Source organism: Rhinoraja longicauda, chromosome 36 (genome assembly GCF_053455715.1).
Source record: "Rhinoraja longicauda isolate Sanriku21f chromosome 36, sRhiLon1.1, whole genome shotgun sequence".
NCBI lineage: Eukaryota > Metazoa > Chordata > Chondrichthyes > Rajiformes > Arhynchobatidae > Rhinoraja > Rhinoraja longicauda.
Genome location: NC_135988.1, coordinates 664,437 through 692,277, shown reverse-complemented (window position 1 = coordinate 692,277; position 27,841 = coordinate 664,437). Strand labels below are relative to the sequence as shown.

The 27,841-nt window shown below is 46.3% G+C and overlaps 1 pseudogene; it reads right to left on the bottom strand.

Annotated features, from left to right (window-relative positions):
* Positions 1-6: 6 nt before the first annotated feature.
* Positions 7-9,746, bottom strand: LOC144610240 (inositol 1,4,5-trisphosphate receptor-interacting protein-like 1; annotated as a pseudogene).
* Positions 9,747-27,841: the final 18,095 nt, after the last annotated feature.

Here is a 27,841-nt window from a genome sequence, read left to right as displayed (position 1 = left end):
ATGTTTTCAGTCAGCTGCTGCTTCATTTATAATACACTCCGCCATCAGCAGTCTCATGTCCATTAATAATCTAAATCTAAAATCTAAAATCTAAAAATATTTTCTGATATTCCATGTGTGCCTGACAGTTCTGTTCCAAATGTTCATGTTCTTTTACCAATGACTGGAAGAGGTTTACAGGCTCTGCTTATAAAGACAATTCTAGAATTCCAATTTTCTGAGGAAATGTTTGATTTCCAATCACAAATATGTGGAGCCATTTCTCAATCAAGCGTTTCCTAAGATATTTCAACACATCTCTGAGCCGATGTTCCAGGTGACATGCATGCCAGTTTGAATACGGCTGTCTAAAGTGCAGATGCATCAGGGCAGTCTTAAAAAGAGAGGAGCAAAGAACACATCGCTGGTCTGGTGAATGGCACAGTTTTTCAGTCAGAACTATCAGTATTTGAAGGCACTTGAGGTGACAGGACCATTTGGGGATATTTTTCATGCTTTTGAGAAACCTGTACTCACAGACAGCACAGGAAACGTGCCAGTAGGTAGTGGGCACTGTACTATTCCTGGGGTGCCAGTAGGTAGTGGGCACTGTACTATTCCTGGGGTGCCAGTAGGTAGTGGGCACTGTACTATTCCTGGGGTGCCAGTAGGTAGTGGGCACTGTACTATTCCTGGGGTGCCAGTAGGTAGTGGGCACTGTACTATTCCTGGGGTGCCAGTAGGTAGTGGGCATTGTACTATTCCTGGGGTGCCAGTAGGTAGTGGGCACTGTACTATTCCTGGGGTGCCAGTAGGTAGTGGGCACTGTACTATTCCTGGGGTGCCAGTAGGTAGTGGGCACTGTACTATTCCTGGGGTGCCAGTAGGTAGTGGGCACTGTACTATTCCTGGGGTGCCAGTAGGTAGTGGGCACTGTACTATTCCTGGGGTGCCAGTAGGTAGTGGGCACTGTACTATTCCTGGGGTGCCAGTAGGTAGTGGGCACTGTACTATTCCTGGGGTGCCAGTAGGTAGTGGGCACTGTACTATTCCTGGGGTGCCAGTAGGTAGTGGGCACTGTACTATTCCTGGGGTGCCAGTAGGTAGTGGGCATTGTACTATTCCTGGGGTGCCAGTAGGTAGTGGGCACTGTACTATTCCTGGGGTGCCAGTAGGTAGTGGGCACTGTACTATTCCTGGGGTGCCAGTAGGTAGTGGGCACTGTACTATTCCTGGGGTGCCAGTAGGTAGTGGGCACTGTACTATTCCTGGGGTGCCAGTAGGTAGTGGGCACTGTACTATTCCTGGGGTGCCAGTAGGTAGTGGGCACTGTACTATTCCTGGGGTGCCAGTAGGTAGTGGGCACTGTAATATTCCTGGGGTGCCAGTAGGTAGTGGGCACTGTACTATTCCTGGGGTGCCAGTAGGTAGTGGGCACTGTACTATTCCTGGGGTGCCAGTAGGTAGTGGGCACTGTACTATTCCTGGGGTGCCAGTAGGTAGTGGGCACTGTACTATTCCTGGGGTGCCAGTAGGTAGTGGGCACTGTACTATTCCTGGGGTGCCAGTAGGTAGTGGGCACTGTACTATTCCTGGGGTGCCAGTAGGTAGTGGGCACTGTACTATTCCTGGGGTGCCAGTAGGTAGTGGGCACTGTACTATTCCTGGGGTGCCAGTAGGTAGTGGGCACTGTACTATTCCTGGGGTGCCAGTAGGTAGTGGGCACTGTACTATTCCTGGGGAAATTGGAAAAACGAGGTACAAGATGGACATCGGAACCCTTCAGCCTCACAGCAGGAAATACTTTTGTCCTGACTTATATTGTACTTTTAAACCACAGCAACCAGTAAGATTACGGAAGGCATGTTCAAAGTCATATTTATGGCAACATTTTGTTCCAAGATTTGGCTAATAAAACCCTGAACCATTTCACACCTCAATTATTTTCAGGATCTCTATATTACTTTGAAGTTTGCCAAGGTTTGAGTATTCCGTTAGGTTGAGATGCTTCTTGAATTGGATGTGCAAAATATGGGGCGTAAAAACCACAAAGTCCTTCACTTGTTGGATTGTCCTCTGACTGAGACCATTTTCTGTAGCGAAACAGAGCACAACATTGGATATCTCATAACCAATATCATTTGAGCAGAGTAACAGTTTTCGTAAAACACAATATGAAACCGGGAGTTGAGAGTGTTTCACACGACAATCTTCGCTGACCTCTTACATCACGATAACTTTGTGTTTGAGATTTTGCAATCTGGCACGGAATTACTTATATCTAATTACCGCTGGGATTTAGCTCGAATGACTTGATTGTTTAACATCTGTTTTAGACACATTGAACGCTCAGCGTTATAGCGGGAAAACAGTGGGGTATAAATAGAGGACGAGCCTCAGAGATTGTATCGGAGAGTCCGCCGGCAGCTCGAAAGAAGCCTGGCTCTCACAAAACATGTTTACATTTATTGATGTGAGAAAAGTGTTTTATATGATCATTGCTGTTATCGGTGTTCCTGGTAAGAACATTGGCAAACGAACTTTTGTGATTTTTGTATGTATCTTTCAATTCATCGCATCTCCGACCGTATTGTAATAAGAAATAACCTTCACGCAGAAGTCAGGAATAAGGTCTGTTATCGTTCATTCGTCCCTTTTTGCTTTATTCTATTACTCGGCCGAAAGTACACTGCACTTGACCGGACTCTGGAATGAAAACCTGAGAGAAGTTTAGCATCGCAGATTTGCAGTATGCATTAGTTGATTGTGATTTCAATTCGCTGTGAAAAACTCTGATTCGCGGCACTGTTGGACTTTGATCGTGTCGGAATTGCGAGTTTTTCAGACTATTGAATGCTGTCCTTTATTAATAATTATCTTTAAACGCTCTCCAGTTAATAACTGTATAAGGAGCGGATGGAGCCCTGGCATTCATGATGTATAAGAAAATAACCGCAGATGCTGGTACAAATCGAAGGTATTTATTCACAAAATGCTGGAGTAACTCAGCAGGTCAGGCAGCATCTCAGGAGAGAAGGAATGGGTGACGTTTCGGGTCGAGATCCTTCTTCAGACTGGCGTTCAGGAGATCAGCGGAACGCTGGAAACACCACCGGGCGAGCAGAATTGCCAGATAGTGGATTATTAGATTGTTACTGCACATCTGTTTGCTTCTCCATCGACTTGATCGAGGAGAAAGTTAAGAACCAACAAGATTTCGTTTACGGTTTGTCGCGGCAAAAAGCGCTGGCTTTTTCCATCTGATTTAGTAAACATCGAACATTTGTAGTAAAACTGCCGGTCCGTTTCATTGCACTATCCCTTTAAATAACAGATTTGTTTAACTATTTGAAACTAATCTCGACAGTAAATTAAACGCATGTAATTTAAGCAGAGGGTGAGACAGAATCAATGGCAAGAAAAATTGGGTTGATTCAGATCCGGGAGCCTTCATTGGAGTAAAAGGCATCCCTAATTAAAAGGTCACGGTGTGAGACCGTTCACCTAGCATTATAACACTGCGCTGCCGTTAGCTTCACCATCTGTTAACCAGGGTTGAAAGGCATGATCTGTCCTGGGAGGATGGTGCTGAATGCGAGCGGCGTGTTGCGGTTGACAGAACACGCTCCGTTTTCTTTATGAAACCAAACGTTTTAACAGGACAAAATTTAATAAGGCCTCTAGAAAGCATGTATTTATTGTAAAACGTTGTGCATGTTTACTCCTGCTTTGATTACCCGAAATTCTGTATGATGCAATGGATAGGCGGATTGTCCTCATCGGCAGTTGCAGGAACCCTCCGGGCACTGGCCGTATCAAAGAAACAGATGTCCTGGATAGTAGGCAGTTGTTCTATCGGTACGCCAGCACAGCATAAGTTACATTTCAAGATATTATACAAAGGAGAAAAAAATTGTCCCATTCACCCGGAAACTGGAGCACGTAAGGTTTGCAGTAGCGCAGCCAACGGTGTGTTTACAAAAATGTGGGCACCAAGGCACCTCTGCCAAGAGCGCGGGAAAAGACGGTGGACGTTTTTCCTGTATATTGTTGTCGTTAAAGTCTCAGATTACTCTCCATTCTCGCTTCTCTCCGCTTAAACATGGATGGGCAAGGCCCTAACTGATATCGCATCAAAGTTTAATCATTGTAAATGTGAAACTCCTATCTGTCCAGGGTCTCATGAAACAATTAGCCAGTAACATCAGTCTTTGCTCCTCCAGTGAATTTAGTGGCGATTGTGATCCTGTCCCGAGGAAGGTGCGGGCTCTCCTCCTGCACCACGCGTTACCTGGTGGCCATGGCAACGTCGGATTTACTGACTATAGTTACTGAGGTTATACTGTGGCGGATCAGTTATTATTATTTCCCTGGAACATTTCTGGACATCACCCCCGTGTGCAGTCTTGTATCTGCCCTGGGATATTCAGCAATCGATTGTTCTGTATGGTTTACAGTCGCTTTCACATTTGATCGATTTGTTGCCATTTGTTGCCAGAAGCTGAAAACAAAATATTGCACCGGGAAAACTGCGAATGCGGTTCTCGCAACAACCAGCGCTGTACTCTGTTTAAAAAATGTACCTTACTATTTCGCATATGAGCCCGGGAAGATGGTCGATAACGTACCCTGGGACTGTTATCAGAAGCCGAACTATTTTATGGATCCCGAGTGGGTGGCTTTTGACTGGCAGCACACTGTTCTAACCCCATTGCTCCCTTTTGCCTTGGTCCTGCTGCTCAACGCACTGACAGTCAGGCACATTTTATTGGCAAGTCGCGTCCGTAAGGTCCTGAAAAGTCAGAACCAGAGGGAGAACCGCAGTGACCAGGAGATGGAGAGTAGGAGGAGGTCTGTAATTCTGCTGTTCGCCATATCCGGCAGCTTTATACTCCTGTGGTCAGTAAATGTTGTTGACTTCATTTATTACACTTTTGTGGTACTAGGGCGCAACAATTACAACGATTCAGAATACATGTTTTCGCAGTCCGGATATATGTTGCTGACGCTGAGTTGCTGCACGAACACGTTTATTTATGCGGTAATTCAGTCCGAGTTCAGATGGCAGTTCATGAACGCAGCAAAATGTCCGGTCACCTTAAGTTTTCATTTAATTAATAGGCTAAGGAATTAAGTGCGGCGCTGTGATGGATCACGTTTTCTCCAATTCAGATTTACCAGCAAGGGCTGAATATGAGAACGTAGCAGTGGGAAGAGTACTCGCAATTAGAGTGGAGAGATAGAGCATGGAAACAGACCCTGTGGCTTGCCGAGAGCGCGCGGACCACAATCTGGAACCCAGGCTCAGGGCCATGAAACGAATCGTCCAGAGGTGTCGTGTATTTCACCCACCGGTCACATAAAAGGGATAATGGTTTTCCAGATATTGGGAAATGAAGGTTAAAATACCTCTGTAGAAAAAAATAGGAATGACAGACTACAGGGAAACGTTGATCTGGTGAATTATTTCAATAATGTAAAATTCGCACGTTACAGTTGTGCCGCGAGGTAATTTAAACGTCTGTAGGTTCTGTGATTCATGAAAGCACTTTGGTCTCTCTCAGAGTGTTTTCAATATATTCAGTTGAGGACGTTAATAAACTGACTTGTCTCAGAAACTCACCACTGCTGTACGAGATGTGCTTTGTGTCTGTCCCATTCTGAACTATCCTAAGAAGTCAAATGGGCCCCAAGTGAAAACCAGATTCAGAGTGCAGGTCAAATGCACAATTCCTTCCAAATTACACTGATGCGGTTTGCCCACATTCGGACCAGAGCCTTCTATGCCTTGCCTTAAGTGCAAGTCGAAATGGCTTTAAAAGGAGAGATTCTATCTGATCCCCCTCTGTATTACATTCCGGATATTGCCATTCTCTGTCTACAAAACATAATCATAATCATAATCATAATTTATAAGCCAAGTATGTGTGGCAACATACGAGGAATTTGGTTTGCCATACAGTCAGTCCAAAAAAGCAACAAGAAACACAACGACATAAAAAATTGACATAAACATCCACCACGGCGGCTCCTCCATATTCCATAGGAGATTAGTGGGCAAAATTAGGGCACATGGTATTGGGGGTAGGGTACTGACATGGATAGAAAATTGGTTGACAGACAGAAAGCAAAGAGTGGGGATAAATGGGTCCCTTTCGGAATGGCAGGCAGTGACCAGTGGGGTACCGCAAGGTTCGGTGCTGGGACCCCAGCTATTTACGACATACATTAATGACTTAGACGAAGGGATTAAAAGTACCATTAGCAAATTTGCAGATGATACTAAGCTGGGGGGTAGTGTGAATTGTGAGGAAGATGCAATAAGGCTGCAGAGTGACTTGGACAGGTTGTGTGAGTGGGCGGATACATGGCAGATGCAGTTTAATGTAGATAAGTGTGAGGTTATTCACTTTGGAAGTAAGAATAGAAAGGCAGATTGTTATCTGAATGGTGTCAAGTTAGGAGGAGGGGGAGTTCAACGAGATCTGGGTGTCCTAGTGCATCAGTCAATGAAAGGAAGCATGCAGGTACAGCAGGCAGTGAAGAAAGCCAATGGAATGTTGGCCTTCGTAACAAGAGGAGTTGAGTATAGGAGCAAAGAGGTCCTTCTACAGTTGTACCGGGCCCTGGTGAGACCGCACCTGGAGTACTGTGTGCAGTTTTTGTCTCCAAATTTGAGGAAGGATATTATTGCTATGGAGGGCGTGCAGCGTAGGTTCACTGGGTTAATTCCCGGAATGGCGGGACTGTCGTACGTTGAAAGGCTGGAGCGATTGGGCTTGTATACACTGGAATTTAGAAGGATGAGGGGGGATCTTATTGAAACATAAAAGATAATTAGGGGATTGGACACATTAGAGGCAGGAAACATGTTCCCAATGTTGGGGGAGTCCAGAACAAGGGGCCACAGTTTAAGAATAAGGGGTAGGCCATTTAGAACGGAGATGAGGAAGAACTTTTTCAGTCAGAGAGTGGTGAAGGTGTGGAATTCTCTGCCTCAGAAGGCAGTGGAGGCCAGTTCGTTGGATGCTTTCAAGAGAGAGCTGGATAGAGCTCTTAAGGATAGCGGAGTGAGGGGGTATGGGGAGAAGGCAGGAACGGGGTACTGATTGAGTGATCAGCCATGATCGCACTGAATGGCGGTGCTGGCTCGAAGGGCTGAATGGCCTACTACTGCACCTATTGTCTATTGTCTATTGTCCCCAATGTGATGGAAGGCAATAAAGTCTGCTCTTCTTTCTTCCTTTCCTCCCGGTCGGTGCAGTCGAACCATCCGCAGCCGGCGATCGAGCTCCTATGTCGGGGCGGTCCAAGCTCCCGCATCGGGACGGTCGAAACTCCTGCGGCTTGGAATCCCCGAAATCGGTCCCTAACCTGGGACAGCGAGCTTCACGGTGTTAAAGTCCGCAGTTCCCGCAGGTTGGAGCACCAAAGGCCGAACCCTGGCAAAGGGATAGCCCAATCCGAGATGTCAATATCCGCAGGCTCTGCGGAGATACCGCGAAGTCCCAAACAAGAGGCCGCCAACTCCACGATGTTAGGCCGCAGTGCAGGCGGAGATACGACAGGGACAAAAGGCGCATCTCCGTGGAGGAAAGAGATAAAAAATGTACTTGGTGAGCGTTTTTGGACCAATGATGATGATTTCAGATTTGTTGCAGTTGTGTTTGAGGAAATTTGATTGAAGCCAAGATTTTATTTCAGTGATGCAGTTTGTCAGTGTAGTGTGTGGTGGTGGAGATTGACTTGGTGGAGATGAGGAGCTGGATATCATCGGCGAAGCAGTGGAAGTTGAGACCATGACGGCGGATTAATTGACCAAGGGGGAACAGGTAGAGGATGAAGAGGAGGGGGCCAAGGACTGAGCCTTGGGGGACACCTTGGGGGAGGGGAGCGGTGGGGGATTTACAGTTGTTAATGGAGATGAACTGGTGCCTGTCAGAGAGGTAAGATTTGAACCGGTATAGGGCTGTGCCGGTGATGTTAAAGGAGGTTTCAAGTCGGGTGAGGAGAATGGAGTGATTTATGGTGTCAAAGGCGGCGCTGAGGTCAAGTAGGATGAGGATGTTGAGGTTGCCAGCGTCGGAGGAGAGGAAAAGGTCGTTTGTGATTTTGAGGAGCGCAGTTTCAGTACAGTGGTTGGAGCGGAATCCGGACTGGAAAGTTTCATACAGGTTATTGGTAGAGAGGTGGTATTTGAGTTGGGAAGCTACAGCACGTTCCAAAACTTTGGACAGAAAGGGTAGGTTGGAGATTGGTCTGAAGTTGTTTGGGGTGTCAGGGTCGAGACCAGGTTTTTTCAGAATGGGGGTGACAGCAGCGATTTTGAGGGATAGCGGGACGATGCCAGTGGACAGGGAGGAGTTTATTGTGCAGTGATAAGTGGAGAGAGAGCAGGAAGGCAGGCCTTTTAAACCAGTAATATTACGGAAGGCAATTTCGAAATCATATTGATGACAAATTTTGTTCCACGATTTGGCTAATAAAAGCCTGAACCATTTGACTACCTTCTTATAATCTAAATACAACGCGGAATACACGACAGGTTTTACTCTGACAGGGCAGGTCGGCGTTGTGGGGTGTAACCATGATAATTCTACCATAACTCTGTTTTTCAGGTGGGATGTTACAGGAACACATGTCTGCCTTAAAACAATATCCACCCTGGAGAAAAATAGGAGCGAAAATATCATATACGGATGGTATCTTGCAGCCTCATTTTTCTAACGGACTCCCAATGCCCACACAGTCTTCAAGGATCATCTCATCGCTCCACGGACAAAGATTCCGACTGCCTTCCATAAGACTGTCCACAAATCATCGTACAAATTCACACGTCTCAACTGGCTCTTGGCACACATTTTGAATGCAGATGTTGCAGAACTGATCCAACACAGTTTGATCAGGGGTTTTCAAAATGTTGTTGTGAGTTCTTTGATGAACTTTGTCTTGCTTTTCTTCCTCCTCTTCCTCGTTGTTATAGTCCTGGGGTTTCCGTGGCAAAGTGTCATTTCTCAATAGACAATAGACAATAGACAATAGGTGCAGGAGGAGGCCAATCGGCCCTTCGAAAGCCCAAAGATCTGAATTGTGACCAGTATGAGTGTAATATTACTTTATTACTTTAAGTTTCCTTTAATTGGTCGTGCCTCTCACATTCTCTGCCTTCTGCCGGCTCCTCCAACTACTCAGTTTAAACTTTCCCGCACTTTTTAAACTGCCAGGCCAAAAACAAGAACCGCTTACCCTTTAAACGCTGCCATTCACTGCTGCTTCTCACCTTCTCTGCCTTCTCCATCTGCCACATTAGGCAGGACTGCCACGTCTGAGTACCACGAAGAGTTGACCGTGCGGCAGACGGCCCCGTTTCTCCCTTTCCCCGATGCCTGTGTTCGGTCCATACGATGGATGGAGAAACATCCAGGCTGGACTGCTGAGTCTGGGGAACTGGGCGTCAGCGGTGTCTCTGTGAAACAGAGCAAACATCATTCTCTCAGATCCCGTTGATATAGGAGCCTTAACCTTAAGTCCTCCACTTTATTTTCCTGTGACTGAACATTGGCTGGTAGAATGGTAGGGATAGGGGGTAGTAGTCCCATGTTCTTCAGTCTTACTTGTAGTCCTGCCTGTCCGCCACCTTTCTGGACACAATGGAGACCTCTCCGGTGTTTCCAGTTACTGTACTTACTGTTCCTGCGATCCACCGCGAGGTCGGTGATTCCGCTGTGATCGGGGAATTCCCTTACAGTCAGCAGCTGCGTGGCCATTGGTAAAGGGCAACCGCGCCAATGCGTTTAAATGCATTGGCAGCTTATTAGTTACACCACTGATTTGTGCTGTTTCTTTTATACAAGTAACCTCAGACCAGCTATATTTGATTATTTTCTGCTGCGCCGCTTGCAACATGTAGCCACAGACCGGCGTCATCTTAGATTATTTTAGATTAGAGTGTTTGGAGATTTTTTTGTATACATTTTTATTATGAACATAGATTACTTTTGGTAAAATCAATTAATTTTATTCTAAAAATTTAGTATTAAAATTAAAAACCTATTATTTTTTTCTTAACGGTAATGTTAACCGTAGCTTAAATTATTCTGCTACCATTCTGGAAGCAAAGGATCATGAGCCAATATCTACAGTTTCTTGTGTCTACTGGGAGCAAAGGCCATGTTTTCAGTCAGCTGCTGCTTCATTTATAATACACTCCGCCATCAGCAGCCTCATGTCCATTAATAATCTAAATCTAAAATCTAAAATCTAAAAATATTTTCTGATATTCCATGTGTGCCTGACAGTTCTGTTCCAAATGTTCATGTTCTTTTACCAATGACTGGAAGAGGTTTACAGGCTCTGCTTATAGAGACAATTCTAGAATTCCAATTTTCTGAGGAAATGTTTGATTTCCAATCACAAATATGTGGAGCCATTTCTCAATCAAGCGTTTCCTAAGATATTTCAACACATCTCTGAGCCGATGTTCCAGGTGACATGCATGCCAGTTTGAATACGGCTGTCTAAAGTGCAGATGCATCAGGGCAGTCTTAAAAAGAGAGGAGCAAAGAACACATCGCTGGTCTGGTGAATGGCACAGTTTTTCAGTCAGAACTATCAGTATTTGAAGGCACTTGAGGTGACAGGACCATTTGGGGATATGTTTCATGCTTTTGAGAAACCTGTACTCACAGACAGCACAGGAAACGTGCCAGTAGGTAGTGGGCACTGTACTATTCCTGGGGTGCCAGTAGGTAGTGGGCACTGTACTATTCCTGGGGTGCCAGTAGGTAGTGGGCACTGTACTATTCCTGGGGTGCCAGTAGGTAGTGGGCACTGTACTATTCCTGGGGTGCCAGTAGGTAGTGGGCATTGTACTATTCCTGGGGTGCCAGTAGGTAGTGGGCACTGTACTATTCCTGGGGTGCCAGTAGGTAGTGGGCATTGTACTATTCCTGGGGTGCCAGTAGGTAGTGGGCACTGTACTATTCCTGGGGTGCCAGTAGGTAGTGGGCACTGTACTATTCCTGGGGTGCCAGTAGGTAGTGGGCACTGTACTATTCCTGGGGTGCCAGTAGGTAGTGGGCACTGTACTATTCCTGGGGTGCCAGTAGGTAGTGGGCACTGTACTATTCCTGGGGTGCCAGTAGGTAGTGGGCATTGTACTATTCCTGGGGTGCCAGTAGGTAGTGGGCACTGTACTATTCCTGGGGTGCCAGTAGGTAGTGGGCACTGTACTATTCCTGGGGTGCCAGTAGGTAGTGGGCATTGTACTATTCCTGGGGTGCCAGTAGGTAGTGGGCACTGTACTATTCCTGGGGTGCCAGTAGGTAGTGGGCACTGTACTATTCCTGGGGTGCCAGTAGGTAGTGGGCACTGTACTATTCCTGGGGTGCCAGTAGGTAGTGGGCACTGTACTATTCCTGGGGTGCCAGTAGGTAGTGGGCATTGTACTATTCCTGGGGTGCCAGTAGGTAGTGGGCACTGTACTATTCCTGGGGTGCCAGTAGGTAGTGGGCACTGTACTATTCCTGGGGTGCCAGTAGGTAGTGGGCACTGTACTATTCCTGGGGTGCCAGTAGGTAGTGGGCACTGTACTATTCCTGGGGTGCCAGTAGGTAGTGGGCATTGTACTATTCCTGGGGTGCCAGTAGGTAGTGGGCACTGTACTATTCCTGGGGTGCCAGTAGGTAGTGGGCATTGTACTATTCCTGGGGTGCCAGTAGGTAGTGGGCACTGTACTATTCCTGGGGTGCCAGTAGGTAGTGGGCACTGTACTATTCCTGGGGTGCCAGTAGGTAGTGGGCACTGTACTATTCCTGGGGTGCCAGTAGGTAGTGGGCACTGTACTATTCCTGGGGTGCCAGTAGGTAGTGGGCACTGTACTATTCCTGGGGTGCCAGTAGGTAGTGGGCACTGTACTATTCCTGGGGTGCCAGTAGGTAGTGGGCACTGTACTATTCCTGGGGTGCCAGTAGGTAGTGGGCACTGTACTATTCCTGGGGTGCCAGTAGGTAGTGGGCACTGTACTATTCCTGGGGTGCCAGTAGGTAGTGGGCACTGTACTATTCCTGGGGTGCCAGTAGGTAGTGGGCACTGTACTATTCCTGGGGTGCCAGTAGGTAGTGGGCACTGTACTATTCCTGGGGTGCCAGTAGGTAGTGGGCACTGTACTATTCCTGGGGTGCCAGTAGGTAGTGGGCACTGTACTATTCCTGGGGTGCCAGTAGGTAGTGGGCACTGTACTATTCCTGGGGTGCCAGTAGGTAGTGGGCACTGTACTATTCCTGGGGTGCCAGTAGGTAGTGGGCACTGTACTATTCCTGGGGTGCCAGTAGGTAGTGGGCACTGTACTATTCCTGGGGTGCCAGTAGGTAGTGGGCACTGTACTATTCCTGGGGTGCCAGTAGGTAGTGGGCACTGTACTATTCCTGGGGTGCCAGTAGGTAGTGGGCACTGTACTATTCCTGGGGTGCCAGTAGGTAGTGGGCACTGTACTATTCCTGGGGTGCCAGTAGGTAGTGGGCACTGTACTATTCCTGGGGTGCCAGTAGGTAGTGGGCACTGTACTATTCCTGGGGTGCCAGTAGGTAGTGGGCACTGTACTATTCCTGGGGTGCCAGTAGGTAGTGGGCACTGTACTATTCCTGGGGTGCCAGTAGGTAGTGGGCACTGTACTATTCCTGGGGAAATTGGAAAAACGAGGTACAAGATGGACATCGGAACCCTTCAGCCTCACAGCAGGAAATACTTTTGTCCTGACTTATATTGTACTTTTAAACCACAGCAACCAGTAAGATTACGGAAGGCATGTTCAAAGTCATATTTATGGCAACATTTTGTTCCAAGATTTGGCTAATAAAACCCTGAACCATTTCACACCTCAATTATTTTCAGGATCTCTATATTACTTTGAAGTTTGCCAAGGTTTGAGTATTCCGTTAGGTTGAGATGCTTCTTGAATTGGATGTGCAAAATATGGGGCGTAAAAACCACAAAGTCCTTCACTTGTTGGATTGTCCTCTGACTGAGACCATTTTCTGTAGCGAAACAGAGCACAACATTGGATATCTCATAACCAATATCATTTGAGCAGAGTAACAGTTTTCGTAAAACACAATATGAAACCGGGAGTTGAGAGTGTTTCACACGACAATCTTCGCTGACCTCTTACATCACGATAACTTTGTGTTTGAGATTTTGCAATCTGGCACGGAATTACTTATATCTAATTACCGCTGGGATTTAGCTCGAATGACTTGATTGTTTAACATCTGTTTTAGACACATTGAACGCTCAGCGTTATAGCGGGAAAACAGTGGGGTATAAATAGAGGACGAGCCTCAGAGATTGTATCGGAGAGTCCGCCGGCAGCTCGAAAGAAGCCTGGCTCTCACAAAACATGTTTACATTTATTGATGTGAGAAAAGTGTTTTATATGATCATTGCTGTTATCGGTGTTCCTGGTAAGAACATTGGCAAACGAACTTTTGTGATTTTTGTATGTATCTTTCAATTCATCGCATCTCCGACCGTATTGTAATAAGAAATAACCTTCACGCAGAAGTCAGGAATAAGGTCTGTTATCGTTCATTGGTCCCTTTTTGCTTTATTCTATTACTCGGCCGATAGTACACTGCACTTGACCGGACTCTGGAATGAAAACCTGAGAGAAGTTTAGCATCGCAGATTTGCAGTATGCATTAGTTGATTGTGATTTCAATTCGCTGTGAAAAACTCTGATTCGCGGCACTGTTGGACTTTGATCGTGTCGGAATTGCGAGTTTTTCAGACTATTGAATGCTGTCCTTTATTAATAATTATCTTTAAACGCTCTCCAGTTAATAACTGTATAAGGAGCGGATGGAGCCCTGGCATTCATGATGTATAAGAAAATAACCGCAGATGCTGGTACAAATCGAAGGTATTTATTCACAAAATGCTGGAGTAACTCAGCAGGTCAGGCAGCATCTCAGGAGAGAAGGAATGGGTGACGTTTCGGGTCGAGATCCTTCTTCAGACTGGCGTTCAGGAGATCAGCGGAACGCTGGAAACACCACCGGGCGAGCAGAATTGCCAGATAGTGGATTATTAGATTGTTACTGCACATCTGTTTGCTTCTCCATCGACTTGATCGAGGAGAAAGTTAAGAACCAACAAGATTTCGTTTACGGTTTGTCGCGGCAAAAAGCGCTGGCTTTTTCCATCTGATTTAGTAAACATCGAACATTTGTAGTAAAACTGCCGGTCCGTTTCATTGCACTATCCCTTTAAATAACAGATTTGTTTAACTATTTGAAACTAATCTCGACAGTAAATTAAACGCATGTAATTTAAGCAGAGGGTGAGACAGAATCAATGGCAAGAAAAATTGGGTTGATTCAGATCCGGGAGCCTTCATTGGAGTAAAAGGCATCCCTAATTAAAAGGTCACGGTGTGAGACCGTTCACCTAGCATTATAACACTGCGTTGCCGTTAGCTTCACCATCTGTTAACCAGGGTTGAAAGGCATGATCTGTCCTGGGAGGATGGTGCTGAATGCGAGCGGCGTGTTGCGGTTGACAGAACACGCTCCGTTTTCTTTATGAAACCAAACGTCTTAACAGGACAAAATTTAATAAGGCCTCTAGAAAGCATGTATTTATTGTAAAACGTTGTGCATGTTTACTCCTGCTTTGATTACCCGAAATTCTGTATGATGCAATGGATAGGCAGATTGTCCTCATCGGCAGTTGCAGGAACCCTCCGGGCACTGGCCGTATCAAAGAAACAGATGTCCTGGATAGTAGGCAGTTGTTCTATCGGTACGCCAGCACAGCATAAGTTACATTTCAAGATATTATACAAAGGAGAAAAAAATTGTCCCATTCACCCGGAAACTGGAGCACGTAAGGTTTGCAGTAGCGCAGCCAACGGTGTGTTTACAAAAATGTGGGCACCAAGGCACCTCTGCCAAGAGCGCGGGAAAAGACGGTGGACGTTTTTCCTGTATATTGTTGTCGTTAAAGTCTCAGATTACTCTCCATTCTCGCTTCTCTCCGCTTAAACATGGATGGGCAAGGCCCTAACTGATATCGCATCAAAGTTTAATCATTGTAAATGTGAAACTCCTATCTGTCCAGGGTCTCATGAAACAATTAGCCAGTAACATCAGTCTTTGCTCCTCCAGTGAATTTAGTGGCGATTGTGATCCTGTCCCGAGGAAGGTGCGGGCTCTCCTCCTGCACCACGCGCTACCTGGTGGCCATGGCAACGTCGGATTTACTGACTATAGTTACTGAGGTTATACTGTGGCGGATCAGTTATTATTATTTCCCTGGAACATTTCTGGACATCACCCCCGTGTGCAGTCTTGTATCTGCCCTGGGATATTCAGCAATCGATTGTTCTGTATGGTTTACAGTCGCTTTCACATTTGATCGATTTGTTGCCATTTGTTGCCAGAAGCTGAAAACAAAATATTGCACCGGGAAAACTGCGAATGCGGTTCTCGCAACAACCAGCGCTGTACTCTGTTTAAAAAATGTACCTTACTACTTCGCATATGAGCCCGGGAAGATTGTCGATAACGAACCCTGGGACTGTTATCTGAAGCCGAACTATTTTATGGATCCCGAGTGGGTGGCTTTTGACTGGCAGCACACTGTTCTAACCCCATTGCTCCCTTTTGCCTTGGTCCTGCTGCTCAACGCACTGACAGTCAGGCACATTTTATTGGCAAGTCGCGTCCGTAAGGTCCTGAAAAGTCAGAACCAGAGGGAGAACCGCAGTGACCAGGAGATGGAGAGTAGGAGGAGGTCTGTAATTCTGCTGTTCGCCATATCCGGCAGCTTTATACTCCTGTGGTCAGTAAATGTTGTTGACTTCATTTATTACACTTTTGTGGTACTAGGGCGCAACAATTACAACGATTCAGAATACATGTTTTCGCAGTCCGGATATATGTTGCTGACGCTGAGTTGCTGCACGAACACGTTTATTTATGCGGTAATTCAGTCCGAGTTCAGATGGCAGTTCATGAACGCAGCAAAATGTCCGGTCACCTTAAGTTTTCATTTAATTAATAGGCTAAGGAATTGAGTGCGGCACTGTGAAGGATCACGTTTTCTCCAATTCAGATATACCAGCAAGGGCTGAATATGAGAACGTAGCAGTGGGAAGAGTACTCGCAATTAGAGTGGAGAGATAGAGCATGGAAACAGACCCTGTGGCTTACCGAGTGCGCGCGGACCACAATCTAGAACCCAGGCTCAGGGCCATGAAACGAATCGTCCAGAGGTGTCGTGTATTTCACCCACCGGTCACATAAAAGGGATAATGGTTTTCCAGATATTGGGAAATGAAGGTTAAAATACCTCTGTAGAAAAAAATAGGAATGACAGACTACAGGGAAACGTTGATCTGGTGAATTATTTTAATAATGTAAAATTCGCACGTTACAGTTGTGCCGCGAGGTAATTTAAACATCTGTAGGTTCTGTGATTCATGAAAGCACTTTGGTCTCTCTCAGAGTGTTTTCAATATATACAGTTGAGGACGTTAATAAACTGACTTGTCTCAGAAACTCACCACTGCTGTACGTGATGTGCTTTGTGTCTGTCCCATTCTGAACTATCCTAAGAAGTCAAATGGGCCCCAAGTGAAAACCAGATTCAGAGTGCAGGTCAAATGCACAATTCCTTCCAAATTACACTGATGCGGTTTGCCCACATTCGGACCAGAGCCTTCTATGCCTTGCCTTAAGTGCAAGTCGAAATGGCTTTAAAAAGCAGAGATTCTATCTGATCCCCCTCTGTATTACATTCCGGATATTGCCATTCTCTGTCTACAAAACATAATCATAATCATAATCATAATTTATAAGCCAAGTATGTGTGGCAACATACGAGGAATTTGGTTTGCCATACAGTCAGTCCGAAAAAGCAACAAGAAACGCAACGACATAAAAAATTGACATAAACATCCACCACGGCGGCTCCTCCATATTCCATAGGAGATTAGTGGGCAAAATTAGGGCACATGGTATTGGGGGTAGGGTACTGACATGGATAGAAAATTGGTTGACAGACAGAAAGCAAAGAGTGGGGATAAATGGGTCCCTTTCGGAATGGCAGGCAGTGACCAGTGGGGTACCGCAAGGTTCGGTGCTGGGACCCCAGCTATTTACGACATACATTAATGACTCAGACGAAGGGATTAAAAGTACCATTAGCAAATTTGCAGATGATACTAAGCTGGGGGGTAGTGTGAATTGTGAGGAAGATGCAATAAGGCTGCAGGGTGACTTGGACAGGTTGTGTGAGTGGGCGGATACATGGCAGATGCAGTTTAATATAGATAAGTGTGAGGTTATTCACTTTGGAAGTAAGAATAGAAAGGCAGATTATTATCTGAATGGTGTCAAGTTAGGAGGAGGGGGAGTTCAACGAGATCTGGGTGTCCTAGTGCATCAGTCAATGAAAGGAAGCATGCAGGTACAGCAGGCAGTGAAGAAAGCCAATGGAATGTTGGCCTTCGTAACAAGAGGAGTTGAGTATAGGAGCAAAGAGGTCCTTCTACAGTTGTACCGGGCCCTGGTGAGACCGCACCTGGAGTACTGTGTGCAGTTTTGGTCTCCAAATTTGAGGAAGGATATTATTGCTATGGAGGGCGTGCAGCGTAGGTTCACTAGGTTAATTCCCGGAATGGCGGGACTGTCGTACGTTGAAAGGCTGGAGCGATTGGGCTTGTATACACTGGAATTTAGAAGGATGAGGGGGGATCTTATTGAAACATAAAAGATAATTAGGGGATTGGACACATTAGAGGCAGGAAACATGTTCCCAATGTTGGGGGAGTCCAGAACAAGGGGCCACAGTTTAAGAATAAGGGGTAGGCCATTTAGAACGGAGATGAGGAAGAACTTTTTCAGTCAGAGAGTGGTGAAGGTGTGGAATTCTCTGCCTCAGAAGGCAGTGGAGGCCAGTTCGTTGGATGCTTTCAAGAGAGAGCTGGATAGAGCTCTTAAGGATAGCGGAGTGAGGGGGTATGGGGAGAAGGCAGGAACGGGGTACTGATTGAGTGATCAGCCATGATCGCATTGAATGGCGGTGCTGGCTCGAAGGGCTGAATGGCCTACTCCTGCACCTATTGTCTATTGTCTATTGTCCCCACTGTGATGGAAGGCAATAAAGTCTGCTCTTCTTTCTTCCTTTCCTCCCGGTCGGTGCAGTCGAACCACCCGCAGCCGGCGATCGAGCTCCTATGTCGGGGCGGTCCAAGCTCCCGCATCGGGACGGTCGAAACTCCTGCGGCTTGGAATCCCCGAAATCGGTCCCTAACCAGGGACAGCGAGCTTCACGGTGTTAAAGTCCGCAGTTCCCGCAGGTTGGAGCACCAAAGGCCGACCCCTGGCAAAGGGATCGCCCAATCCGAGATGTCAAAATCCGCAGGCTCTGCGGAGATACCGCGAAGTCCCAAACAAGAGGCCGCCAACTCCACGATGTTAGGCCGCAGTGCAGGCGGAGATACGACAGGGACAAAAGGCGCATCTCCGTGGAGGAAAGAGATAAGAAATGTACCCCCCCCCCTCCCTCACCACCACCCCTCACAAATACAAAAGTAAAGATAACTAAAACATACATTTTACAACAAACTAAAAACACAAAGGAAAAAGACGAAGACAGACCATCGTGCGGCGCCCCCTGGTAGTCCCTTTAAAATTCCTTCCTTATATTATTTTGTTTTCTCATGTTTCATAACTCTTTCTTTCCATACCACTGCCACGGAGAAAGTGTCTGAAGAAGGGTCTCCACCCGTAACGTCACCCATTCCTTCTCTCCAGAGATGCTGCCTGACCGCTGAGTTACTCCAGCATTTTGTGTCTACCTTCGATGTTTCTGTCTATATTCGCGATCAACTCTTCTCAAATTCTGTGCATTCTCATCGGACCACGACTGTTTCATTGGCTCCACGAAAAAAAGCCCATTTGATCCAATCTCTCCCACAACTAAACTTCCTAAAACAGGTCAAGAAGATATGCCTTTATTAACCGGCGAAAATTATAGGGAAGATTCCGTACATTTTTAACACAACGTTGGGTCACAGCTGGAGTACGGGTGCTCATCTTGTAAACAAGCTGATCAGATTGCACTGGGGATGGCGCACTGGAGTTCCATCAGAATGAATCATGAAATGACAGGTGTTTATGAAGGGAAACTAAGCCGGTTGTTTATTTTCCTTGGTACCGGGGAGGTTGAATCGAATTCAACAGATACATTCAAAATAATAAGAACCATAGATATGTCGGAGGGGAAAACACATTTCCTCACGGCATGCGTGACAATGACCGAAGGATTTAAATAGAATATACAACGGTTCAGCAGAGGAACAAGATCATTCGTTCACATTAACTGTGATAAGATCATAAGGCCATGAGGTCATAGCGATGGGAGCAGATTTAGGCCATTCCGCCCATCACGTCTACGCCATTTAATCTCGCCATTTAATACGCTGGTCTATCCCTCCCTCCTAACCCCATTCTGCCGCCTTCTCTCCATAACCCTTGACACTCGTACTAATCATAGAAACATAGAAACATACAAACATAGAAAATCGGTGCAGGAGGAGGCAATTAGGCCCTTGGAGCCACACCGCCATTCATTGTGATCATGGCTGATCATCCACAATCAGTAACCCGTGCCTGCCTTCTCACCATATCCCCTGATTCCACTAGCATATGGAGCTCTATCTAACTCTCTTTTAAATTCATCCAGTGAATTTGCCTCCATTGCCTCCCGTGGCAGAGAATTCCACAAATTCACAACTCTCTGGGTGAAAATGTTTCTTCTCACCTCGGTTTGAAATGACCTCCACTTTATTCTTAGACTGTGGCCCCAGGTTCTGGACTCCCCCAAAATTGGGAATATTTTACCTGAATCAAGGATTCATCGATCTCTGCCTTATAAATATCCATTCTTCTGTGGCAAAGAATTCCACAGATTCACCACACTCTGACCAAAGAAATACCTTTGCCTTCATGTAGTGAATGTGTATACCCTCAGATTGCAAATTGTCTATATAATAATATATTGAGCAGTGTACATATGTGAAAATGGAAATGAAAAGTGCCTGTATATATAGTTGTATGAATTGTATGTCGAGAGGCTTCCTGTTAGTTTTCTTTTGTGTACTCTTTTGTGTTTTTAGGAACCTTCCTAAAGGAACGTCCATTAATTCTGAGGCTATGACATCTATTCCGAGACTCACCGACGAGTGGAAACACCCTCTCCACATCCACTGTAACCAGCCCTTTCACTAATCGGTAAGTTTCAATGAGATCCCCTCTCGTCCTCCTAAACTCCAGTGAGTACATGCCCAGTGCCATTAATCGCTCATCATACGTTGACCCACTCATTCCTGGGACCATTCTTATAAACCTCACCTGGATCCTCTCCAGAGCCAGCAACATCCTTCCTCAGATATGGTGTCCAGAATTTCTCACAATACACTAAATGCGGTCTGGTCGGCGCCTTGTTGAGCCTTAGCATTTCTTCCCTGATTTTGTATTCTGGTCCTCTTGAAATAGGCGTTTGTCTTCCTTACTATCGTTTCGACTTGCAGATTAACTTTTTGGGACTCCTGCACTAGCACTCCCAAGTCAATTTGCACCCCCAATTTCTGTATTCTCTCCCCATTTAGAAAATAGTCTACGCGTTTATTCCTACTACCAAAATGCATGACTCCACACTTTGCTACACTGTATTCCATCTGCCACATCTCTGTCCACCCTCGCAACCACCAGCAATGGCTGCCTCGCCAACATTCTGTCTGACCCTTTCTTTTTCGTTGTTTTTTAAAATAAATGTATGTTTTTAGTGTTCTTTAGCTGGTTTGATGTGGGGGTGGGGGGTGAGGGGTGGGGTGTGGGAGGTTGGGGGAAACTTTTTCTAATATCTACCTTGACGGAGATGCGATTTTTTCTGTCCGCGCGGGGAGCACACGGCACTTTACCATCGCGGAGCCCGCGATCGCTTTGCCAGGGACCGACCTCTGGGCTCCAACCCCGGGAGCCTGCGGACTTTAACATCGTTGAGCTCGCGGTCTCTGGTCAGGGACCGACGTGGGGAACTCCAAGCCGCGGGAGCTTCGACCACCCCGACGCGGCAGCTTCGATCGCCCCAACGCGGGAGCATCGATCGCCCCGACCCGGGGGCTTCGACCGCCGGTTGCGGAAGCTTCAATCGCCCCGACGGATGTTTCGACTGCCCCGGCCGCGGGAGAAATATGAGGGAAGAAGCTCAGACTTTATTGCCTTCCACCACAGTCAGGAATGTGGGGAATCCGCTGTGGTGGATGTTTATGTTAACTTTTATGCAGTTGTGTGTCTTGTTGCTTTTTTAGTATGGCTGTCTGGTAATTCGCATATCACTGTACCTTAATTGCTGACTTGACAATAAAAGACCTTTGAAAACTTTGAAACCTTTGAACTTGTCCAAGTCCTTCTGCAGAGTCCCTACTTTCTCTATACTGCTGATCTCTCCACCTATTTTCGTATCACCTGCAAACCTGGCCACAAATCCTTCAATCCCATCATTCAAACCATTAACGTGAAGAGTGGCGGCTCCAGCATCGATCCCTGCGGAAGGTCGCTGCTCACTGTTAGTCAACCAGGAAAAAGCTCCCTTTATTGCCACTTTTTGCCTTCTACCATCCAGCCAACCAGCTACCCATGTTGGTATCTGCTTTCTGATACCATGGGCTCTCATCTTCCTTAGCGGCCTCACGTGTGGCACCTTATCAAAGGCTTTCTCTGGATTTAGGTAAACAACATCCACTGACTCTCCTTTGTCTGTCCTACTATTTACTTCTTCAAATAATTCCAGCAGATTCTTCAGGCAAGACCTCCCCCTCGCAAAACCATGCTGACGTCGGCCTATTTTATCATGAACATAGTACTCCGCAACCTCATCCTTTATAATCTTACCAACCACAGAAGTTAGACTAACCGTCCTATAGTTTCCACTCTTCTGCTTTGCTCTCTTCTTGTACAGCGGGATGATATTGGAAAATTTCCAATCGTCTGGAAACACCCTAGTGATTTTTGAAATATCACTATGAATGCCTCCACAATGTTTAATGCCACCTCTTTCAGAACCCTGGGGTGCAGTCCATCGGGCCCAGGTGACATAACCAGCTTCAGACTTCAAGTTCCCCAAACACCTTCTCCTTAGTAATACGCACTCCACTACCATCCACCCCCTGACTCGCTTGAATTTCAGGCACGTTGCTGGTGTCTTCCACTGTGAAGACTGATGCAAAATACTTATTCAATTCCTCTGCCATTTTTGTTTCCTCATTACCACTTATCCCGCATCATGTTCTAGCGGTGCAATGACAACTCGCACCTCTTTTTAAATGGGAAGAATCTCTTACTATATTCTTTTCTATTATTGGCTTGCATCTTTTCTCTCCGTAGTCTTTTTAGTTACGTTCTGTTGTTCTTTAAAAGCATCCAAATCCTCTTGCTTCCCACTATACTTTGCTATGTTATACGCCTTCCATTTTAGTTTCATACTGTCCTTGACGTCCGTTGTCACCCACGGTCGCCTCATTTTTCGCCTCAGAGTATCTTTCTTCCTCTTTGGAATGAAAAGATCCTGCATCTTCCGAATCATTCCCAGAAATTCCTGCCATTGCTCTTCCACCATCATTCCTACTTGGGCCCCTTTCCTGTCAGCTTTGGCCAGCTCCTCCCTCGTGCCTCTGTAGTCCCCTTTGCTCAGCTGTAATATTGACACATCAGATTTCACCTTCTTTCTTTCAAATTGCAGGTTGAATTTTATCATATTGTGGTCGTTACCTCCTTTATCCGGTTCCTTTACCCTGAGCTCCCTTATCAAATCCGGTTGATTACACAATATAGGTAGGCTCTACTTCAAGCAATCATCTCGGAGGCACTCTGTTGGGTTCCAGAATCAACCTGATTTTCCCAGTCCAGCTTCATATTGAAATCTCCCATGACCACCATAACATTGCCTTTCTTACATGCCGATTGCGTCTCGTGATGGAATGTACCATATATCCTGGCTTCTGTTTAAGGGCCTGTAAATAACTCCCATTTTGGTAGTTTTCTCCTTCCAATTTCTCAGCTCTGCCCAGAATGATCTACATCTTCTGATCCTATGTCACCCCTTGCTAAGGACTAAATTCCATTACTTAACGGCAGAACTACCATACCCCCTCTATCCACCTGTCGGTCTTTCCGATAGGACTTGTAACCTTGAATATTTAGCTCCCGGCTCGGATCCTTTTAGTTTAGCTGAGAGAATCAGGGCGGAAACTGGCCCTTCGGCCCACGAAGTCCACATCGACCAGCAATCCCCGCACATTAGCACTATCATACACACAGTAAGGACAGTTTTCATTTACACCAAGCCAATTAACGTACAAATCTGTACGTCTTTGGAGTGTGGGAGGAAACCGAGATCTCGCGGTCACGAGGAGAACGTACAAACTCCGTACAGACAAGCACCTGTAGTCGGGATCGAATCCGAGTATCTGACGATGTAAGCGCTGTAAGGCAGCAACTCTCCCGCTGAGACACCGTGCAGCCACCTCTCCGTAATGGCCACAACATCATACCTACCAATGTCTAACTGTACTATAAGCTCATCCACTTTGTTCTTTATACTACGCGCATTCAAATATAGTAGTGTTAAATCGGTGTTCGGTACCCCTCAACTCACATCGATTTTATCCGACCTTACTCTCTTAACCCTTCTTATACTTTCCGTCCTATTACATCTGGAGACATCTGGTACCTTTTCCTGCACTCCCTTTCCCTTTAACTCCACTCATACATTTCCAAATTTTGACCCGCCCCCCTCCCCACTTTGGACCTGCTCCCCAAGACACCTCTGTACTTCAGTGTTCCTTCGGGTCCTGCCATAAACTGCATACTTCTCTTCTCTTACATTTTATCTCCCAAGTGCAAGTCCTCACACTAGCCCGTTATAAACCCCATCTGTACTTTCTCTGCTCATACTTCCATCTGGTCTACTCATCCTACTCAATTCATTGGCAATGGTTCTCGCTACCCACAATTCCGACAATCTTTGTGTCGCGTGCAAACTTATTAATCAGCCACCTACAATTTCGTCCAAAGCATTGGAACATAACACATTCACAAAAGCACCAACGCTGTTCCTCGTGGAACGCCATTGGTCGCAACCCCAACAGTTAGAATAACACGTCTCGGTCACTCCGTCAGCACCAGCCACCCACAGAGTGGTTTACCCTTCATAGAACCACGTTCTGGTCACGCCGAACGCCAAAGACCATCAAAGATAAATACATTTGTGATGCTTCGTGTTTGGTGTAAAGCTCTTGCTTTTCATTTTTTTTGCTGCCAATTGCTTTTGTGCTCTCATCTTGCCATAGTCCACCGCTGACTCAACCCTTCCCTTTCGGATCTCTCCTTCTCCATCTCAGGATATAAGTAAATCTCAAGCATGCGCCACAAACTCACCGACTACCTCAATTACTTTGAATATACTTCCTCCCACTCTTCATGTGACATGAACTATTCTATCCCTCCCGACTTGGTCACATTACGCCGACTTGGTCACGTTGTCTCCAATGATGATTATCCCGCATTCCTGCATCTGAAATGCTTTCCTTTATCCAGTGCCATTGATTTTCCTTCACCTTCGTCCTCAGAGAATCATGTTTACCGTTTTCTCTCCTCTAACCCTGGGTAGTACAAGAATAGTCGCCTCCGTCCTTAATTTCCAGACCTTGAATTAGCCTTCGCATTCAAGTCATGATTTGGCGAAGTTTCTATCAACTTCAATGAGATTTAATCGCCAGAAACATACTCCCCTTCCCCTTTGACGATTTCGAAGTCATTCCCTACTTCCCCGACTGCTGATTCGCCGCACCAACAACTGTAATTTCAGCTTTCTTTTCCACAAAGCAGTGACTAAAACAGTCCTTGACGGAACAGCAGAATTTCGCTTGTACTTCCAATCTACTTTGCACTGTTCAGTGTTCACACAGTAACGTCCTTTACAGATGATTAGAGTTTAGAGTTTACAGTTTAGCGATATAACTTCGGAAACAGGTCATCCAACCCAACGAGTCCGCGCCGACCAACCACACCCGTACACTATGCACAATTTACAATATTTACCGAAACCAATTCGCCTACAAACCTGTACGTCGTTGGAGTGTGGGAGGAAACCGGAGCACCCGGGAAAGCCCACGCGGTCACGGGGAGAACGCACAAACTTCGTACTGACAGCACCCGTAGTCAAGATCGCACAGGGGTCTCTTGCGCTTTAAGGCCACCATGCACTACTTCCCGGAACACTTGTTTTCAGTCAAAATGTGCTACTTTGAGCTTCCCGTTGCTATTATTATTATCATTTACCACCTCTTTTTCATTCCGTTATCTGTCCGTAACCAGGCAGCCGGAAAAGACAGGGAGATGATGGAGTCGTGAGTTGCAGACAAGACGCGGGAGAGATTGATGTGACAAATAAATAGCCGTGATACGGTAAGGTTGCCCGGCTATGGGTTGACCGACTGAATTCTTCACTGGAGGGACTTGCATCCGCAAGTGGTGCAGTATCTGTCACTTCAGGTCTGTCTTTTCCACCATCCAGTGACCTAAACAATGAGAAGCAGAATTTCACTTCCACTTCCTCTATTCTACTTTACAATATGTACATTTTTGCTACATGTCATTGATTGGTGACAATGACGTTTCCTTCCATCATACTCCCGCATTTGTCCCACACCCTGCAATTCGCAACAAAGACAACGACAAACGACAACATTATGGTGACAGGCAAAAGGAAACTACCAGTCACTTCCAGTGAACAGTTTGGTCGGTTAACCCAGAGCTGAGGGAATCTTGCAGTATCATATCTATATATTTGTCGAAACAACCTCTCCCGCCATTTTGACTGTTTTTCCCAGGTTCCTGGGCTATTCATGTTTCTGGTAGTTTCTATTTCTTTTCTATGTATTTTCTTTGCACGATATCGTTCGCATTGATAAACGGGATGTATAATATCAACGTATTGGCTTGAATTATAATGGTGAGACGAACGCATTTACCATGTAAATGGGATGGATGGTTTCGGCCATGATGAGAGGCTGCACAGGCTTCGTTCATTTTATTTAGTGAAGGATACGTGTGCTGAGATTAAGCTATACAACATTAGGAGTAGTGTGGAAGGAGGGAGGCTAATCCTGTTTAGTTGATACGACATGAGGTTAAGGAATTTAGAGGTGATTTCTCACCTAGTACCTATTCACCCAGTGTCTGCGGTAATTGAAACTTGCTTCCTGAGGGTTGTTGGAAGCCAAGGCTCTCACGATACCTATCAAGTATTTTGATGAATACGTGAATCTCCACGGTACAAAAAGATACGTGTGGAAGTTCAACATAAGACTCGGACAAATGGATAATTGATCGCTCTAAAATGACCCTCCCACACGGCACCTTCCAAAGTTCAGTTAATTGGATCAATGAGACCTGACTTGTGTGCTGCGGATACACGCACTCACATACACACACTCACGAACGCACACACGCACACACACACACACACACACCCACACGAACGTACACACGCAAATACACACACACACACGAACGCACACACACACACACACACACACACACACACACACACACACACACACACACACACACACACACACACACATATAGTGCTAAGTGCAGAAATGTTTTAATAAGTAAAACCCACGGTGGGTATATTTTCCCCACCATTAATAAATATTTAATGGTCCCGACATGTACCGTCCCCCTGTCCATACCCTACACAGATACTTATAGTGTTTTGTTCAGGATTCCAGCATCTGCAATTTCCTTTGTCTCTATGTGGATAGCTATTTGGCTAACAGGCGGTTGAACGTAGAGAGAACGGGAATGCATTCGGTGTTCAATGGGGATCGATAATACGAACCCAGTAGTACCTACGTCGGGGTTTTTGTGTGAACTAAACGCAAAATTAGAGAAGCTATGTTTAGGTTATGTAGAACTCGGTAAGACCACATCCATTCTGAAGAGTGCGCCGTTTAGAACCCTGTTGAAATGATATTCTTTCATTCAGAAGTTGGTGAATCGTTGGATTTCTCTCCTTGAATGGCGTTGAGGGCTCGGTCGCGGAGTATATTCAGGACAGAGATAATAGATATATGGACATTAAAACAATCATCGGCCCAACTCCTGGAGCTGGCGGCCTCCAGGGCTCTGGTTCGCAGAGCCCGCGGATCGGACTTACCATCAGCGGAGCCGGCCGTCTTCGGAGGCTGCGGGAGAGGCTGCGACTCGCCTTAGGATCGGGCCGCGTGGATGCCGACATCGGGAGTTCCGGCAGCGGCAGCGTGTTCGCCCGCCCCGGATCGCGGGGCTTGGGTCGCGGACATTTCACCGTCCGGCGCGGCCTAAAATAGGCCGCGGGATTTTTCTCTGCTGGGCGGGGGCTTCAATGTCGGGAGCCACGACTGCCCCGACGTGCAGCAACAGCGGCAGCGTGTTCGCCCGCCCCGGATCGCGGGGCTTGGGTCGGCCCGCTGCGGACCGTCCGGCGCGGCCTGGAACCACAACAGCCTGACCGCGGGAGAAGACGGCAGGGGAAGGGAAAAGACATTGTGGCCTTCCATCACAGTGAGGAGAGGACTGGAGGGGACTCACTGTGATGGGTGTTTCTTTTTTTGTGTGTTTTTGGGGTTGTGTAATTTGCCTATTTTAATGCTTTATTGTGTAATCTGCCTATTTTAGTGCTTTTATTGTTGGACTGTGGGTGACTGAATTTCGTCCAAAAAACTTTTTTGGATGACAAATAAAGCTAT